Raw genomic sequence first — 18,202 nt, 5'->3', positions numbered from 1 at the left:
GGTTGCATGCCTTCTCCATTTTTCTTATTGGTTGCATGTTGATTGCACAGGAAATAGAAAAGATTCATTCTTATCCATATTATCCTTCGAGATCCTTTTATGTTGGCTTCAAAAAATGGTTTACATATGAGTTTGTGAAGGCATAAACTCATATGGTGATTATGTGTTACTCGACACATACTGGATTATTGGTGCTCGGCACATATTTTATCTTTCTTTGCTTAGCACCTATTGCACTTTGTCTTGCTTGACACATGTATGACTCTGGCTTGCTTGGCATCAACTATGACTTGACACCTATATATCACTCGACATCTATTGTTCACTCAAAATCTGAAATCACTCGGCACTTGATCTTCACTCGGCACATTAAGATTGCTCAGCACATGAAGATCACTCGGCACTTGTTAGAATTTTGGCTCAGCACATACTATAGCTCGGCATACATAGTGTACTTGGCCTCTATGTAGAAAGTGGTTAAGTATGTTGACACTCAAATGTCAAAACCAAACTGAGACTAAAAATCTCCCCCTTTGCATGAGTGTCAAAAACACTTAACTAAACATTATTGATCTAACCTTATGAGTACATTAATCATTATGCTCTACATATGTACAAAATTTCAATAAAAATTCACAATACCTTATAACTCCCCCTGAGCTAATTGTGCCTTGTCTATTCTTGTAACCAAAATTTTGTGTTGAATGTACCTGATACTCTTTGCCTTTGCCCTGTTTTTGTAATCTGTACCTGAGTGCTAAGTTGTTCTATCTTTTGGCTATCTACAATCTACAATCTTTCCCCCTTTATTCTTCAAAAGAATAAATGAAAGAATGTAATCAAAATGCTTAGTATTCTCTCCCTTAGTTATATCTTCCTTATTATTTCTCCTCCAAAACATTATATATATCTTATCTCCCTTGCTATTAATTCTCCCCCCTTTTGACACTTATGTCAAAGGGTTCTAAGGAGTAATACCATATTTAGCCAAAAATGCACTATTTACCTCCATGATCATCTTGAGAGCTCCAAAGCAATTTCAAGTGACTTGTGATGAATGGTAGTCTCTACAGCAAGATGTACAAGCCCATCAAGTGTAGAAAGATTAGGATCTTTCTTGAGAACATTCTCTGCATAGGCTTGCTCTTTGTGGAGGACCTCCAAATGTGGGGTTATGGAGGATTGCATCTGCATTAATTTGGCCTTAATATTGGCCTCTTCACTTGTAAGTGTAGCTAACTTCTTTTGAGTGTGAAGCGATTGAGAAAAATGCTTCTCACTTTGAACTAGATTACTTGGTTATTGCATGTTGAAAATCTTCAAATTTCTCTCCAAGCTCATTATCCTTTGGCATGTCTCTTGTGTGAAATTAGAGAAATCACACAGCTTTTTGTACAGTGAGAAAATGTTCTCAAGTACAATTTTGACCTTTTCAATTTTCTTGGCCAATTCTACTTGTGCAAGTGTTATACCACTAGATATTTTCTCATTTACCTTTCCCTGAAATTTTCATTCAGACCACTCCATAAGTTTGACATTAGTATCCTGGTCTTCACTTGTCACCTAGTCAACTATATCTGATAATTGTTCCATTATAGGCTTTGACTCATCTAGTGACTGCAAGTTGAAGGCATCCATAAAGATGTCCTTTATCTCAAGTAGTGCTTGCTTATGTTTATACTCTTTTCTAAGTATTTCTTGTCTTCTCCTTCTATTTAATGCATCTTGCATCTCTGTAATCTGCTCAATGGTGATAGTCTTTGATTCATAGGTAGGTATTACTATCTCTTCATCTATCTCAGGGTCTCCATAGTGAAGTACCCTAGTCAACTTTGTAGAACTCGAGCCTGGTGTGGAGATTTGCAAAGGTATTGCATCAGTGCTCGACTTCTGAAGAGCTTTTGTAGGAGTGCATGTTTTTGGTAATTCTACCAATTTTTTTATTGCGGCTTGCTCCTCTTCTTTTGATTTATCCTCCTTTTCCTCATTAGACTTCCCTTGATCAATGATAATTACTTGGGGTGTACCTTGGATTTGTACTGTAGGATTAGATGTATCAATCTATCTTGTTGATCCTGTTGTTGTATCCTTCCCTTCTTCTGCACTCAGCTTCTAAATGGTGTCACCTGCTCCTGATGTGTCAATTGTTGCAATTGTTGGAGATGGTGATGGAAACATCTATAGAGATAGAAGGTCATTCTTGTGGATTCACCTTGTCTCTTGAGAAGTCAACTACTACCTTTTGTAGCTCGTCTACACTCACAAATACCAGATTTGTGCATAGTTGTGTCTATAAAGTTGATTGGTGAAGGATCTTGGAGAGATCCTCTACAGTTAGGGGATTGGTGTTCTAAGCAGAAGTGTCAGGAACATCCTTTATAGTAATAGTGTCTGCAAGTGTGATGGTTATATGAGGAGGGCTAGGAGGTGGCATTTGTGTGTCTTGAACACTTTGTTCTTCTTGCTAATGCTGCTCAGCTGTTGACATTACATCTCCTTTTTGTGTTTCCTCTCCTTTTTCCCTATTCTCTTCCTCTTTCTTCTCTTCTTCTCCTTTCTTCTCTTCATCTCCTTTCTCTTCTTCTCCTTTTGCTATTATCTCCTCTTTTTCCTTCTCTTTTGTTTTGTTTTCCTCCTCCACTACTTTGGCTTTCTTTTCCTTCTCACTGGCTTTAGCCTTATTTTCTTCTTCATCCTTGTCATTAGTCAATTTGTATATTTACTTCCATAATCTTATTGATTTCTGGACAACTTCTTCAATTTTGTTTTGTAGGATATTGAAGGCTCTATATTTTGGTGCAAATTTGCCACCATATTTCTTATTAGCCTTAGTTATTTGACCTCTAGTCAAATCAGGCATCACTTGTGCCAGTGTTGATTCTCTAATTTCCTTCTCCATCTTGAGACAATAGTGTCATTTGTTTTCAATGATCTCATATAATTCCCTGGGCATGGTATTGTCTAACTCTAGAGGTGTATTCTTAAATTTTGCCATCATGGCATACATTGATTCCTCTATCTTGTTTTGGTCCTCTCTACTTAACTTATTAAAATCAACACTTTTCAAATCAATAAAATCTACATTTTTCCTAACATTATCATAGATTTTATCTATGGATGATTTGGGAGGATGACTTACCACTCTGAATTGGTTGTTATCCTCTGACTCTATTCTCTCCTCATCATAATCTGGTTGTGCAACATACTTTCTTCTTTTCTTTTGCACTTCACTAGTATGTTCAGTGGTCTTCTTCTTTTCTTTGACTTGCTCTTTTTCCTTTTGTGTAGATTCCCTTGTGGTAGCTCTTGTTGCAGGTGTCTTTCGTTTGGCTTGTGCAGGCTTGGTTTCCTTCTTGGCTTTGGGCTGAGTTGGAGGCTGAGTTTTAGCCTTTCTCTTCTTTGACTCGGCTTGTGTAGGTGCTTCCTCAACACCTTCCTCCTTATCTTCTCCTAAGCCCTGGGTCAATTCCATTGGGCCTTGCCCTTGTTCATCCTCTTCACTCTTACCTTCTTCTTCATCTTCATCCTCTGCACCTACTACCCCTTCAATCTCTGTACCAAATTTCTTCTTTCTCTTCTTCACTAGTTTATCCTTCTTCTTCAGGGTGGAGGTTGTTTTTAGTTTCATATCTACCTTGGAATGCACAACATCATATGTTCCAAAGTGAGGTGCCTCCTTATCAATTTCTTCTACAAGCAATGCAATGATTGTTGTTGATACTTCATCCACTTCTAGTTCATAACCTAAGGGTTTGAGCCATCTCACCCTTGGAACTACTGCTTGGATGTAGGTGTAATCAATGTCTACTAGGAAGCATATGTCATTGACATGTTTTTTCACTAGTGAAACTAGTATCCTAACCCTTTGGTTCATGGATTTCTTAAAATCCTCAAAATAGCTTGTCTTTTGGGCTTCAAAGTTGTCACCTATTTTCTCAATATACTCATTGATTTGAGTAATTACAGATTTGTTTGAATTCCAGTTAACTTTACCAAAGGATGGGAATTCTTCCAAAACATAGAAAAATATGCAGACAAGGACTGAACCAAACTTGCATTGAGCACCTTTTGACCTTCTTATTGCTCCTAGGTTCTCATTTATCTGCTAAAGCATCAGTTCTGCTAGATCATATGTATGATCTTTCTTTACAAGCTTATAAGCTACATCAACAACAATACATGGTATACTGTTTAATCTGTTGGATTGGTAAAATTTGTGAGATATCACTCTCACTGCAAAATCTAGAAGGGGATCTATTATAGTATCAATTGTCATACCCCTCTTATTCAACTTAGCCCTTGTGTTCTTTTCAATGACCTCTTTTGAATCACTTCTCAGGGTTTTGGGCCGATCTAGGGTTGGAAAGCCTATAACCCTACGCACTATCCTCTTTTTTATTTTAACTAGCCCTCCTTCCAACCACAAACAACCATTGTGTATTTTGCTTAAGATAATCTGTATCCATTCTATTTTCAAACTTGTGGGATAAACTAGGGCATGAATTAAACCCTTTTTCTTGACTATTTGAAATTCATCCTTCAATATTCTGTTGTCACACAATTTATCATACACTTGAAAAATTTCAAGGTCTCCAACTGCTCCTATTTTGCAATTGTAACATTTTCTCACATCCTGTACCATAACAACTTTGGGTGGAATAGTAGACAATGCACCAACAGGGTCATTTTTGTTGGCTACCTCGGAAATGGATCTAAAGTCAAGTTGTTTTACTTCATTACTAACCATCTGGACCTCATGACTTTATTTTCCCTTGGGGTTCTTAGAACTAGAAGCCATTATACCGATCTAGGGTTTCAATATATTAAAACTTTAACACTATGTAGGTTAGCACTTGATAAATACCTTAGATCGACAAAATTTATGTTGAATTGCTATTGAAATTGGTGCAAAAGGATTCAAGGTTGTTGTTTGATCACTTTTGCACTCTTCTCATCTTTTCTCTATGTTTGAATGGCATAAAAATGATAAAAAATTGACCTTATACCCTTTAAAACCTAGCATTAAATGCTTAGTACATACAGTTGTAAACTCGGCACTTGAAGGTTTCCATGACTTGGCTTCCATTGGATTTCATTTACTTAGCTTCCACTAGATTTCCACTTCACTCAGCTTCCATTGACATTTCTTAACTTGACATCAACCATCAACTCGATTGCTACTAGTAACTCAACATGCATTGGAGCTTTACTCGGCATTTGAGGACAACTTGGCAGTATTTGCAAAAACTTCAAATTTTGACTTGGCATCTTTATTTATGTTGATTTCTTCTTTGTAGTTCTCCTATGACTTGGGACTAATGAGGTGTAATCGGTCTCATACACCTATTCATGCTTAGTTGGATGAGGTGTGATCACTTAACCTCTTGGGTGAAGTGATCCCTCCATTTGATGTGTTGCACTCATATTTCTTCTTCCAAGTATTGTTTATTTGCCCTCTAATTTTTTCAACATCTACCTTCTCTTTTCCTTTGTTGACTTTTGACTTGGGTGTCTTGGCCCTTGTTGGGCAATACCTACTGATATGGCCAATCTTCAAGCAACTAAAACATGTGGTTTGACTCAACCACATGTTGTAGTTCCCTCTAAAATGTGTTCTTATGTAGTTCTCAAGTACATGCCCATACTCCTAATAGTAATGATAGCTCTACCTGGTATTGTAATCCCAGTTGTAGTGGTGTCCATGATTGTTTCTCCTTGCAAGCTGATTAGGTGTCCACATAAGCTTTGATTTGCACTCAAAAGCTCTATGTCCATATTTCTTGCAGTTGTAGCAGTGACCCTCAAATCTTGGTGTACTGATAGTCCTAATCTTGCATTCATGTGCTTGATGTCCTTTCTTCTTACACTTGTGACAGTAGCTTGCATTCTTAGGCTTATCATGCTGATAGTCATTCTTGCTCCTACATACATTAGAGGTATGTCCCTTTTTACCACAGAAATGACAAGTGGGTTTAGTGTTCTTACCTTTGTTACTCCTTTCTTTTGCAATCTTAGATGATTCTCCTTGTTCATTATTGGTGTAGCCAAGTCTTGAAGTATCATTACTAGCCCTTAGTGATTTCAATAGCTGCTCAAAGTACTTGATAGCCTCATTGAATTTGTTGAAGATTTCTACAACTTCCTTCTCTCTTCTTAAATCATTTTGCAGTTGTTCATTTTGTATCTTTAGTGTAGAGATCTCAATGTCTTTCATATTCAGCTCATGATGTGCATTCATTATCTTACTTAAGGTGTCAAGTTGCATGTTTGAGATTCTTTCAAACTCAGTTGTCTTCTCCTTCAGTCTATTTGTGAGATTTCTCTTGTCATCTTCTATCATAGCCTTGTCTTCAATGGTTTTCTTCTTCTATTCAGTTACTTCACAAAGCATTATGGCTTGTGATTCTTGTTCAAGCTTGAGTATTTCGATTTCTTCTACTTGAGCCCTATTCTTCTCCATCAATTATGCTATTGCTGCATCAAACTCTTTGGAATCTCAATTGGCAAACACTTTTGTGGTATCAATCTCCTTGTAGTGTATGTCATTTTCAGCTATGGCTATATCCTTCCTTCTTTTCAAGGATTTTCTCAATTCTTCTCTAGGTAAAAGCACAAACCTGTGTCACCTTTTATATAAAAAATAAGATATCGAAATGCGGCAGTTCAACATTAATGACAAAAAAAGTGGTATTTGTGTTTAGAATATGAAGATGATGTAAACTAATAGAATGTGTAGAATGTTAGAGTAATTAGTTGTTCGCACTTATTAATTAAATCACTTTGGTTTAATTAATTAAGTTTCCTATTACTCTTGTTTTTTTAAGCTATCTTGTAGGTGCATATAATTAATATTTTATTAATTATATTGTGCAACCTAGCTTTTTTAGGATTTAGTTTCCCTTTTCGAGTTTTGTGATTCCTTTATAAGGATTCACCTCTTTGTAATTATCAATTCCATTTTAATTCACTATCGAATTATATGAGATATTGCTCTTTGCATGTCCATAAGATGGATCTGGCTTTTTGGCCTCCATCATTTTTTCTTGCTTCTGTTCTTTGCTTCATCCATGTGACAGGGTTATGCATGTAGGTGTTCTTGGGAGATTAGTTTTTCACCTAATCTAACATGGTATCAAAGCCAGATCTGCTATAGCTCGTTCGATGTTTCAAAAAAAAGGGAGAACAAGGGTTTGGCGGATTAGATCTGGTGTTTTTTCAGGCTTTTTCTGAGAAAACAAGGGGGTCACTGATTTTCAGAGCAGTTCGAGGCCAAACAGACCTCACGGATGGATTCAAAAGATGTCAAAACCCTCATTTTGATATAAAATTTGTCCAATTTGGACAATGTTGATCTGGGAGGAAAAAAATTTGCCGTACAGGGCTATACGGCCTCTACACGCAATCCGAGACACAAAAAATTGAAAAAAATTGCAAAAAAAACTCAACAGTTTTTAAATCCCGTGGCGGTTAGTTAACCGCTGCGGTCACCGCTGAGGTTACCGCTCAGCGGTCCACTTGTGGCTCCGCGGCGGCTCCGCCACAGCGGCACCGCTCGCCCTCCGTCGCCGCCAATGGCTCGGCCGTCCTCTTCAGCTCCACCTCCGCTCCTTGGGTGGCGGGATTTTTTAAATGTTTTTTGTTTTTTTTTTTAATTTTTTTAGTAAAAATAAATAATTTTTCATGCATTTTGGAGGCCCTGGTGGTTTTTTTTCCGTAACTTGAGCATACAGACGTTTTTTTTCGATCCAAAAAATGCGTCGGAAATTTGGTTCTGAGACGGAGATGATGGTATAGGTTTTCTTGAGTTTTGATGTAGTTTGATTGCTTATTTTGGCAGTCAAAGCCAGATATTCTGTTTTGCCTTCCGGGAGTCATATCTCGCTCATTCGGACTCTTTTTTGGGCTCGCCAGATATCGTTGGAAAGTTGGTTCTATGAGTTATTCAGTTGTAGAGGTCTTTTATCTAGATTCTTCTCTAGGTTCTTTCTCCTCCGAGTTTTGCACTTTTGCACTCTGGCGGATTACTTGGATTCTACAGGTCTTGGGATCTCTTCTTCTGTTCTTTTGGCTCACTCTTCTTTCCGACTTCTGAGCATTGTATGCTTCTCTTCTGTTGCATTCTTTTTTCTATAAATACACTAAGATAAAGTGCCTGCTTTTGCATATCTGGGATCTTGTACACCTTGTGTTTGTTTGTACTCGCACTCAGTTATAAAGTGCCATGGGGGGTCATGATGTTTTTCCATTTTGTGCTCATCCACCTTTGTCAAGTGAATTTTTCTTCCACGACATTAGCCCATGCAATGTGTCGGTGACATCGCCCTTTATCCTATGCTTGTATTTCTATTGCACTATTGGTGTTCCTAATTCTTCTTCTTGCAGATGTTTTTAGCATTGCATTTCAGTGTTCCTGTCACCGCTCTCCCTGTTCAGCATTATGGGGGGGTTCAGTTGTTGGCTCTATTGCTTCCTTGGTTCAGTTGAGTGATCTATGTATTCAATTTTTGTTCCTATGTATTAGGCGGATGTAGTGGCTAGGCACCTATGCATTTCGGTGAGATGTTTCATCTACTATATAGACACTCATTCATTCCTACTTTTGGAGGTCACCTCTTCGATTGATCAGCTCTTCAGACTTTGTCTTCTCTACCTGGTCATGCACTATTTCAGTGGGGGTTCCAGCAATTTCTTCTGACAGTGTTTGCAGCTTCATGCTTCAGAGATGCTTCATGCTCTTTTTTGTTCCTCTTTTTGGGACATTTCCTAGATAGGAGGCTTAGTTTCTTTCATCTAGTTATTTTTCTTGTATTTGGGTACATAATCAGGCCTTGTTGTCGGGACCCATCTTTTCCTGCTTTCTTAGTTGTGCTAGGTTAGCTTACCTCCTAAGCTTCGCTTAAGGGGGGGTGTTAGAGTAATTAGTTGTTCGCACTTATTAATTAAATCACTTTGGTTTAATTAATTAAGTTGCCTATTACTCTTGTTTTCTTAAGCTATCTTGTAGGTGCATATAATTAATATTTTATTAATTATTTTGTGCAACCTAGCTTTTTTAGGATTTAGTTTCCCTTTTCAGATTTCGTGATTCCTTTATAAGGATTCACCTCTTTGTAATTATCAATTCCATTTTAATTCACTTATTGGATTATATGAGATATTGCTCTTTGCATGTCCATAAGATGGATCTGGCTTTTTGGCCTCCATAATTTTTTCTTGCTTCTGTTCTTTGCTTCATCCATGTGACAGGGTTATGCATGCAGGTGTTCTTGGGAGATTAGTTTTTCACCTAATCTAACATTGGATGAATTTTATGCCTATAATTTTAATAATTTTTTTAAGTAAAAATTTATTCATTTTATTTTATTTTGAAGTCCCTTTTTTAACTGTAAAAAATATAGGGTGTAGTTCTTGTCAAACAAGTATATGTAAATCATCTTTTTTTGTTCTGATTTGAAAATATCATATAGAGGACATGTATAGCTAGGGAACAAAAAAAGAAATAATTATTTTTGATGTATATTTTCTTTGTTATAAGTACTCAAGTTTGACCTTATCAGAATCCAATAGTTTTTTCCTCCCGTCAAAACTTCCCTATCAAATCTATACCTTCTTGAAAAAAAATTACGTATTCATGAAGAGGATTCTCTTCTCTAGAAATAAATATGATTTTTTAAATTTTTTTAATATGATTTACTATTTTTTACCTTTTTTCAGAGAGAATCTTCTAAAATGTTGAAATATTGACTTATAATATTTTGAGATTATAACATATTATAACTAATCAAAACACTCAAAAATGTATATAATGATGATATTGAATCTAAGATCTATAAAAGGGTATTTTTAGCTTTTGAAAAAAATTGAGTTTTGATAGAGAAATGAGATTTGACCAAAAACAAGTTTTGGTATTGTAAATAGTGACACAAATCTGTGCTTTTACCCCTCTAGCTTCTTTCAAGTTGTGTAGGGCGAGTTGCACATCAATCACCTGATTCTCTATAATCTTCCCAAGTTTGAAGACTTTCATCTTCAGATCTTTTCTCTAAGTTGTTAAGCTTCTCCTTGTGAGTACCTTGCTCTGATACCAATTGTTGGAATATTCAAATGGGAAGAGTACTTCTAAAGGGGGGGGGGGGTGCGAATCAGAAGTAACACACGTTAACCTTTAAAACACTTAGCTCAAAATAAACTGCATGCATGTAAACATATCAAATAACCATAAAATAAACACATGACACCAAAATTTGGTAACCCTGAAGCCCTCCAGGAATAAGAAGGTAAAATTGGGGTGGGGGTGATACCCACAAAATCACTGCAGCAATAATTGTTTGACCACTTCTGATGGTCTGCCCTGTTAAAGGCCTGCCCAGTTAAAGGCTTTACATTGTGTCAATAGTGACCTAGTTAAAGGATTTAAAACACTTTACATGAAGTGTCACCATGTTGAAAGATTTAATCACCTCTTCAAAGGATCTACAAAATAGTTGTTAAGCTAACCTATCATCGTAGGATTTTCACTATCTAATACAATTGCCAGACAGTATTAGAAATCTTTGACCTAATTTCTTACAATATTCAATTACTAATTTTAGGCACTTGATCTGCTCATTCTAATGTGATCCTTGCTGGATCTGATATCTGTTTGTAGCCCTTGTTCAGTTATGATCAACTGGATATGTAATTGTTGCTCTATTCCTCTAAGTCTTTTACACTTCCCATTGAATTTCGCTATAGTTTACCCATACATTGTTCTCATCCACACATATAATAGAGTTTTTGTCCTCCTTTTAAAGATTATGAAGACTTGGGGTTAGGTATGGATCTACGATCCATATTGAGTCTTTAATTCTTGCTCTTTCCTTGCACTTTTCTCATTGGTTGCACGCCTTCTCCATTTTTCTTATTGGTTGCATGTTGATTGCATAGGAAATCAAAAAGATTCATTCTTATCCATATTATCCTTCGAGATCCTTCTATGTTGGCTTCAAAAAATGGTTCACATCTAAGTTTGTGAAGGCACAAACTCATATGTTGCTTCTGTGTTACTCGACACATACTGGATTACTAATGCTCGACACATATAATATTCTGCTTTTCTCAGCACCTATTGCACTCTATCTTGCTTGGCACATGTATGACTCTGACTTGCTTGGCATCAATTGTCACTCGGCACCTATATATCACTCGGAACTTGATCTTCACTTGGCACCTGAAGATTGCTCAACACATGAAGATCACTCAGCGCCTGTTGGAATTATGGGTTGGCACATATTGTAGCTCGGCATACATAGTGTACTCAACTTCTATGTAGAAAGTGATTAAGTGTGTTGACACTCAAATGTCAAAACTAAACTAAGACAAACATGATATGTTACACATGAAAAATGAGCAAGAGAAACCTAAGCCATCTTTTTCACTTGAGTCTATATGTCTATTTCCTTTTGAAAAATACTTATAAATGTATCCTTTTACTTGTAAGGTTGAATTTTTTAAGTATGAAAAATATGATGGTAGTGGAGATCCTCATGATCACATTAGGGATTTCTGTGCACTAAGTATGAAATTCTTACATGAACTCACTTATCTCATAAGCCTTTTTTTCTAGAAGTCTTAGTGGGCAAGGTATGGAATGGTTCAAAAAATTCTCTCCTCCACTTATGTCATTTGATAAAATGGAAAAATATTTTTCCAACATTATTCCTACAATATTCAACATGTGATCACTATGCTAGACTTATGCAACATAAAACAACACCAAGGAAAATATTCTATTTTTTTCCTTTAGTAATGGAGGAAGCTTTATTCATGATATCCAAGGAAAATCCCTGAAGCTGAAAAGATTGATATAATTATCAACAACCTTGTGCCTTAATTCAAGCATGAACTTAGGAAACAACTATTTTCCAATTCCTTACAAATTGAGGATGTTTCAGTTAAAAAGGATGAACTCAATTGATAAAGGACAAAACCAACAACAATGATCAAAACAACAATAATGTAAAGGGTAAATCGTACTCATCGAACAAGAAAAAGAATGTGGTAAATTATGGTATAGTGGACACACCCAAACCTAAGGAGCCTAATGTGATCAACTTGACCAATGACATTCAAACTACAAAACAGTATGCTTCTCCAAGAATATTCACTCAAACAAATCTAATGACTCTAGTAGAGGTAAACCATCATGGGTTTCCAAATCTAAGCACAACTGTAGACCTTATGAACCATATAACTATAAACCTTATGAACCCAAGGTTAAGCCTAAATTTTGGAATGACAATCACTATTACATCTATGATAGGAATAAGGGTCATAAGACTAAAAATTATATGAAACTTAAATACCTCATTCAAGATCTCATTGATGATAAGAAAGTTTAATATTGATCATAAGGTTTTCAATGAACCCCTACCCAAGGATGAACAAGAAGAAAGTTCTAGGAAGAAAAATAGGATGCAAAGATCAACTACATATGATTGAGCCAACTTGTGAGAACATAAACATGATTAGGTCTAAAGGGAAAAAGGAAGGCTACAAATCAAACATTGATGAACCACCTATGATTATCCCTAAGGGTGTGGACTCTTCCACACAATCACAACCTTACAATCTTGAGACTAAGAGGAAACAAACATAACAACCTATGGTCATCCTTAAAGGATTTGACCCCCGAACCCATACATATGCTAAAAACTTGAATCTTGTCACTAGGAGTGAACCAAATATCATACACTTTGGTCTTAATGCTTCCAAATAGATAACATTTGAAAAATTTATAAGATGGGTTTTATAAGTTTATGATTCGAAAATAAATTTGTTTTGAAGTTTATCTAAAATAATTACAGATGACAAAACAAATAAAAGATAAAAGCATGTTAGTCATAATATCATTATTGGTAACAATGTTCCAAATTCAAAGAGTATTTTTTTGAGCTTTTAGCAATGATCAAGCGGCTTATTGAATGGCTTGATGAGTCTTAGAAACTTCTCCCATTATATCCTTGCTTTCGCTAGTTTGAAGTTTCTGGTTACATGCACACAATCATGACTTTACATCAAAAAGCATTCACATTCTAACAATTTTCATGTTCTTTCATTACATTTTGATCTAAACAAAAAATTCTAAACTTTCACTTATTCAAATGACTAATCTGAAAATGGGTCTTATTAAAGAATCTAATATAAATTCAAATAATGTATCTAGATTCTAAACAAGTCAAAACATAAAATCTATGATTTAAACTTATCTCATCACTTACAGATAATAACAATACCCACTTTGTCATGTGGACAATCTTGGGGGAGAGGTTGCAACATTGTATTTGGATCCAATTGATCTCTCTCTCTCTCTCTCTCTCTCTCTCTCTCTCCCTATTCAATCTAATGAACCAACTGGATCTGCTCTACATTTTAATGTCTCAAATATTGCCTTGTGGTCTGACTTGTGAACTTTCCAAAGAATCTTATTATGTGGTTTTTCACCATATTTTATCAAGTGGACATTTGATGTGACAACAAAGTTTGAATAATGAAGAATCTTCCTCTCTGTTTGACAAACCTTGAATAACCACAAGTTAGGGTTCTTCATAGAATATCGTCTAAGCCATGTGTCGATTACAACCACTGCACCAATATGGTACTCTAAACCTTCACCATCTATAACCAAGTGATCCAATTTTTTTTTGGCTTGGACACACTGAGACAAATAATAATTTGTCCCTTCTTCATTGTCTTCAAGTGCAATAACAACAAAAACATGGCCTGCAGTGACAAATGTACAAAATTTGGTCATTAATTCAGAAAATACTTAGGTAAAAGTTATAAAGTTACATATTGAAATTACAAAGATATATAAATATAGATATTACTAGGTTGCACTAGATCAAACAAGTGGTCAAAGTTAATACAAAAATTCATCTCTACCATTTCTAGTGCTTGTGGGGAACAATAGGTGTCAATTGGGTCCAAAACCCGTATATCCCATTTGTCCACCCATTCAGTTGACTCACAGTCATTCCAATTTTCCTCTGCACATGATGGACAATAGCATACCATTTTTCATGTGTGGATACTCCATGAACCTGTATTAGAGCTTCTAAAAGAGTGCAACTCACTAGATCTTGTTAGTGTGCAACAATCTTCATATGGTGCAATGTTAGTATTATCTATCAACCAAAAAAATCTATGAACCGTAGACTCACCTTCCTTACTTGGAACCATTGTACTATTACACCACTAGATGATGGATTTTGCATCTGTCAATATTGCTCCATCTTTGTACTTTAGTTCTTTATAAGCTAAGGCTCTTTTGATGCATGCACCTGCACCATCATGCTCTCCCTTTCCATGACCAACCTCTATGAAATTTCACATATATTAAATTCTACACAACCTGTGCATCCTGTTCAACTAATAGAATATTCGTGCATTCTTGAATTGAGATGCGCAATTGTCTAACCAAATAATGTGTTGATGATATGTTATGCCCCTGTTAGCCAAATCTCCATTAAATAGTTGAAAACAACCATGTACAAACTCATAGAATGTGATCGATCATTGCTAACGTAAAAATGATACTCCCTCAAAATCTTCCTGTCATCCTTTGTACTTGTAGGTGAATGCATGAATGTTATGTGAACAAATATGGAAACCTATTAAGAAGTATAATACTTTTCTTACACCTCATTTTGTCATTGTAGTGTGTAGTTCTTTGTGAAGTTTACAATTGAAACAATGGTATCTAGTGGAAACATATCCTTACACAATTTGAATTGAAAATCTAGCCATTGAGCTCTATGTGTATGCCTTGCATACTCCTAAATAATCTTTTCATGAAAAATCTTCATGAACTCATACACTGAAATCTTTTCAATGACTAAATCACATCTTTTACCCTATTTCTCATCTTTTAGAGCATATGTCACCATCTTAAATTTTCTGTAATCTACTATTTCATTTTCAATTGCATGTGTACTATCCATATGTTCACAAGTTGATAAAAGTTGCAAAGAACCACAAAATAAGCATGTACCATCCAAGCATGATGTCTTGTAAAATTGTTGGTCATCTCCTATTTCACATAAAATGTTGGATATGAATTCTCTTGAAGATCTTGGTGGCTCATTCATGTCACAATCCTGTAAAACAAACTTAGAATGCAAAAACACACATATATGCCTAAAAACATCAAAATGGTTAGAAAATTCAATATGTATCCTATAACAAGTTGTGCATGTGTGATTTATCTTCACATAAAAAGTTTTACCCATCTCAAAAAATCTTTGACTTATTCGAATTTGAGGATACATACTAATAAATTTTGCAAAAAATTGTGTCTGAGTGGAGTCCAAAAAATGTTTTGCATGTGGGTCGCGATTTTGGCTGCTAATCCTCCTTCTTACAACATCTCTTTGATTAGGGGAAACTCATGTGTTGTTTTTTCAAAAAAAATCGATCAATGATTTCAAAGCTTCACTAATTTTTTTATCCTTTCACAGTAGTCTACCACTAAATGTCCATAACTCATTTTTTGTTGGATCTTCCAATCTCTCATGCCTTAGCATGGCTCTCCTTAGAGTACCTCTACCAATTTTTAATGTTTTGCTTGTCTTTCTCATGAGTTGAGCTTTCTTCATTTGGGTACTTACTATTGTTGATATAAGTACTCGTCTTGTGATATTATTATCTTTGGTGCATGATTTAGAACCCACTTTGTCATAAGCACTCATTAGATTCTTTACAATGTTTTTTTCATTTGAATCTCTCATCATTCTTAGCCCAAGAATCTTCATGATAGGTTTAAATTTCAAATTCCTCATCATTTCAAAAAATAATTGGCATTGATCTATAATATTTAATTCTTCAAAGAATAATCTCCACATACGATTAACTTTTCTTTGACAAATATGCTTGCTAATCTTGTCAAGCATTGATTTCAAAATGTTAGTATCAATATCAATCAAATATTTTGATCTTCTATAAAAAATTTTAGAAGGTGTTATAATCTCTTCCCTTCCCCCAACATGTTGAACATCAACATAAGGTTGAGTGTTTTGTGTACTTTGAACCGAAGATGATGTGTCTTGGCATAAAGATGCAAAAGATGGAATATCACCTACTTGATATGTTGATGTTGTGCCTTCAACATGACATGATGGAGTGTGTACATCGTCGGATCTACAAAATAGTGTCTCTTCAACATGAGAGGATGATATGACTCCAACATTGGAAGATGGTGTAGATTCACAATTCAATTATTTTCTTGAGCGTAGCAGTCTCATTCGTTCTCTTTGTCTTTCCAATTCTTCCTCTTTGTTTATTTGTATCGGTGGTTCTTGTTCCTCTTCGAAATTCAATTCTTTATTATTGCTTTGTAATTTTTTTTGTTCACGTAGTAGTTTCATTTTATCTCTTTTAATTGCCAAATCTCTCTCTTTCTTCATTTGTTTGAGTTTTTGGTTTCTTCCTTGGCATGATGATGATTTTCACATATCAAATTATTCAAACATCTTAATTACATACAATTTGTAAATTACAAATCATTCAAATCCATATAAAAATTATAATTATTTCAGTGAATACACAATATATATCAAACAACTTGCCAAATTTCTAACCATTTCCAAATAACAATTCATTCAAACATACAAATTTCAATGAATTCACTATATATTAAACAACATGTCAAATTATAATCAAATTTGTCTCTATATATCAACAAACAATATTTAAAAAGGACTGTACTAACCTTTTCTATAGAAAGAATATTCAAAAAGTCTTCAAATAGCATATCTGATGATTGAATTTGGTGTTTACTAGCTTCAAAATGTCTTCAAATATTATTTGCTAACTTCCAACAGCTTGAAACCCATGTTTTCTATTAGAACAACAGAATGCACAACAGACAAAAAGCAGAATATGGATCAAAAGGACTCAAACTTTCTTTGTGACCATTTTTTGGTGATTTCACATGTACGCACTATGTGAAAATACATCTCCCTATCCCACCATCTCCCATCCCCTACTCTCTCACTCTCTGTCCTCTCCCATCCCCTACTCTCTCCAACTCTCTCTCTCCTCTCCCATCGCTACTATCTCTCGCCCTCTCTCTCCTCTCCCATCCTATACTCTCTCTCACTCTCCCTCTCCCACTACCTACTCTCTCTCACCCTCTCTCCTCTCCCATCCCCTACTCTCTCTGTCTCACACACTCCCATCTCCCCTCTCTCTCTCTCAAGCTACTCTCTCTCTCTCCCCTCTCCCATCCCCTACTCTCTCTCTCTCTCTCATTCTCCCTCTCCCACCACCTACTCTATCTCCCATCCTCTACTCTCTCTCACCTTCTCTCCTCTCCTATCCCCTACTCTCTCTCACCCTCTCTCCTCTCCCATCCCCTACTCTCTCTCTCATACTCCCATCCCCCCCTCTCTCTCTCCCATTCCCTACTCTCTCTATCCCATCCTCTACTCTCTCTCTCGCTCTCCCACTGCCTACTCTCTCTCTCACTCTCTCTCAAGTCTCCCATCCCCTACTCTCTCTCTCTCTCTCTCTCTCTCTCTCTCTCTCTCTCTCTCTCTCTCTCTCCCTCTCCCCCCCCCCTCTCCCATCCCCTAGATCTCTCACACACACTCCCTTCCCCCCCTCTCTCTCTCCCTCTCTCACTCCCTCTACCACCGTCTACTATCTCTCTCTCACTCTCTCTCTCTCCCTCTCTACTCTCTCTCTCCCATCCCCTACTCTCACTCACTCTCTCCCATCCCCTACTCTCTCACACTCTCTCCCATCCCCTACTCTCAATCTCTCTCTCCCATCTCGTACTCTCTCTCTGCCACCCCCTACTCTCTCTCACACTCTCACATTGTCTCCCATCCCCTACTCTCTCTATCTTACACACATTCCCATTCCCCCTATCTCTCTCCCTCTCCCACTCCCTCTCCCACTGCCTACTCTCTCTCCCCCATCCCCTACTCTCTCTCTTTCACAAACACACACTCCCATCCCCCCCCCCCTCTCTCCTCTCCCATGCCCTACTCTCTAGATCTCTCACACACACTCCCATCCCCCCCTCTCTCTCCCTCTCCCACTCCCTCTCCCATTGCCTACTATCTCTCTCTCTCACTCCCTCTCTCCCTCTCTACTCTCTCCCCCATCCCCTACTCTCACTCTCTCTCTCTCCCATCCCGTTCTCTCTCTGCCACCCCAT

This window comes from Cupressus sempervirens, chromosome 11 (assembly GCF_028749045.1).
Source record: "Cupressus sempervirens isolate cs-2001-9-10 chromosome 11, ASM2874904v1, whole genome shotgun sequence".
Taxonomy (NCBI): Eukaryota; Viridiplantae; Streptophyta; class Pinopsida; order Cupressales; family Cupressaceae; genus Cupressus; species Cupressus sempervirens.
Note: the sequence above shows the minus strand (reverse complement) of the source record.